Source organism: Cebus imitator, unplaced genomic scaffold (genome assembly GCF_001604975.1).
Source record: "Cebus imitator isolate Cc_AM_T3 unplaced genomic scaffold, Cebus_imitator-1.0 Scaffold18, whole genome shotgun sequence".
Taxonomy (NCBI): Eukaryota; Metazoa; Chordata; class Mammalia; order Primates; family Cebidae; genus Cebus; species Cebus imitator.
In genome coordinates this window covers 9,011,383-9,014,304 of record NW_016107333.1, presented here as the reverse complement: position 1 = coordinate 9,014,304, position 2,922 = coordinate 9,011,383, and the positions used below count along the sequence as shown (strand labels likewise).

The following is a 2,922-nucleotide window of genomic DNA, read 5'->3' as shown; positions in this document are numbered from 1 at the left end:
AAAAAAAAAAAAAACAAAAAAAAAATCCAGTGTGTATGGCATAGTGGGGAAAACCAGGGTGCCAGAGTTTAAAAGACCCGGATGAATCAGTGCTCTGCCATTGACTACTCTTGTAAATTTAATCAAGTCATTTAGCCTCTGCCCCAGTCCCTACAAGGAAAACAAAGGTGATAATATAATACCTAGCTTCCAATACTAACAGTGACACATGCAGAGCCTCTAGCACAGTGCCAGGCTGAAAGCTAAACGCTGTACTAGCTACAATTAAGAGCCATAATTACAGTCACTATGCCATTTGATCCACCTTCTAGAAGCAATACATAAAAAAATAAAAATATTATAGGCAGATACTTCTGCTTGAAACCCCCAAACCTGTATGTGTAGTATGTTAAATACACCTATCTCTTCTGCTGTGACACATTAAACTCTACACATCTGTCAGGGCTCTGTATTACTTTATTCTAAAATGTATTCTATTTTAAAATATAAAACCAAACTGGGTGCAGTGGCTCATGCCTGTAATCCCAGCACTCTGGGGGCCCAAGGTAAGAGGATTGCTTGAGGCCAGGAGTTTGAGACCAGCTTCGGCAATATAGCGAGAACCTGTCTGTACAAAAAAATTCAAAAATTAGCCAGGCAAGGTGGCATGCTCCTGTAGTCCTACCTACTCAGGAGGTTGAGGCAGGAGGATTGCTTGAGCCCAGGAGTTCTAAGCTATAGTGAGTTATGATCATACCACTGATCTCCAGCCTGGGTGAGAGAAAAAGATCCTATCTCAAAAAATAAAATTAAAAAATAAAAAAATGAGACAGGTGTGATGGTATGCACCTGTAGTTCTAACTACTGAGGCTAAGGTAGGAGGATTGCTTGAGCCCAGGAGCTCGAGGCTGCAGACAACTTATGACCGTACCACTGCAATCTAGCCTGAGCAACAATGCAAGAATGTGTTATTGATCCCTCATCCCTATCTCTGCCTTCCCTCATCCCTATCTCAGCCTCCTTATCCTCCAAAGCCCTGCCAAGAAATGCTGATACTCCCAACAAGATCAGGATCAACTACCCAGATCCTCAACTTCTGAGGCTCCCCTCTGAAAACTCACCTGAGGCCACCTAGAATTTTCAACCCTGATAAGGAACACAAGCATGTCTTAGAAGGTTCCTTGTATGGTGTTGCAGCTTCACAGCAACTTAAATATTGTAAGTGCACAGTAAGTATTTGTTGAATAAATCTTTCCTAAATAACCCCTCACCATGCCTTGCCTTTGCAATTGCATAGGTGCCTCCCCCTGGAATGCTCACCCACCCATGACTATTTATGCATTTATCTCAAAATCTTAATGATTCTTCCCAGTAAACATAGGAAGAGATGCACAGGGTCATTCCAGGCTGCAGTGATGCAAATCAGTAAAACCAGAAGATATTATTTTTAACTTATCAGATCTGCAAACACAAAAGTTTGACTAGGACACCAGTGCTGGTGAAAGTACAAGGAAGCAGACAGGTTTCTGCAAGACTGATGAGACGATACACTGGGTTGACCCTTCTAGAGGGCAATTTCACAATGTGCATCTAATTTTTATTTTTTTGAGGCAGACTCTGGCTCTGTCACCCAGACTGGAGTGCAGTGGCGCAATCCTGGCTCACTGGAGCCTCCAACCTCTTAGGCTCAAAGCAATACTCCTACCTCAGTCTCCTGAGTAGCTGGGATTACAGGCATATGCCGCTACATCCACACTGGGCTAATTTTTTAAATATTTTGTAGAGATAGGGTCTCACTAAGTTGCCCCAGCTCGTCTGGAACTCCAGGGCTCAAGCAATCCTCCTACCTCAGCCTCCCTAAGAGCTGCGATTACAGGCATGAGCCACCACACGCAGCCAGCAACTAATTTTTAAATGATTATATCCCTCGACCTAGTAATTCCATTCCATGAAGAATATCCTTCAGGCATGTTCCAAAAAGTAAACATCTTGGCAAGTTACAGCGGCTCATGCCTGTAAGGCCAGCACTCTGGGAGGCTGAGGCAGGAGGATCGCTTGAGGCCAGGAGACCAGCATTATGTTCAGGCTGTTAACATAGTGAGAGCCCATCTCTACAACTCATAATACATATAAATTTAAAAAGAAAAAAGAAGGTCGGACGCATGGCTCACGCCTGTAATCCCAGCACTTTGGGAGGCTGAAGTGGGTAGATCACCTGAGGTCAGGAGTTTGAGACCAGCCTGGCCAACATGGCAAAACCCCGCCTCTACTAAATATACAAAAATTATCTTTCTGTGTCAGGACGCCGCTGCGAGAGGAGCCGCCGTCATGTCTGCGAATCTGCAATGGATTGTCGTGCCGAACTGCTCCAGTTTCCTGATCAAGAGGGACAAGCAGGCAGACCTACAGCACCGAGCCCAATAACTTGAAGGCCTGCTCCTACAAGGGGCTGATTCACCCCAAGACTGTGGGGGTGGAGACTGCAATTGACTGCAAAGGTGTCGTGGTGGTCAAGCGCAGATCCAGCCAGCAGAAGCCTGCCGCCTCCAACGTGCAGACCACCATCAACAAAAATGCTTGCGCCACGCTCAGCAGCATCAGACACATGATCTGCAAGCACAAGTACTGCCCCGACTTGCGCATGGCAGGGGTCCACAGGGTCAGCGCCATCTTGTGCAGCCAGAGACCTGTGATGGTGAAGACGAAGCGGTCCCACCCCACTAAGGGCTCCTGAGCCCCCTGATCCCCAAGCAATGAAGAGTCAGCTGGCTTTCTTACCCAAAAATAAATAAATTAATTTAAATAAAATAAAATAAATTAGCTGGACATGGTGGCGGGCGCCTGAAATCCCAGGAGAATCACTTGAACTCAGGAGGCAGAGGTGGCAGTGAGCTGAGACTGTACCACTGCACTCCAGTCTAGGATACTGAGACTCCATCTTAA

At 45.9% G+C, this 2,922-nt stretch overlaps 1 protein-coding gene and 1 pseudogene across 2 annotated transcripts in view; one reads left to right on the top strand and one right to left on the bottom strand.

The window, feature by feature from the left end:
* COMMD7 (COMM domain containing 7) overlaps nucleotides 1–2,922 on the bottom strand; it is a 17,218-nt gene that overhangs the window by 2,313 nt on the left and 11,983 nt on the right. The gene's annotated exons all lie outside the window — the stretch shown is intronic.
* Nucleotides 2,246–2,713, top strand: LOC108293178 (annotated as a pseudogene).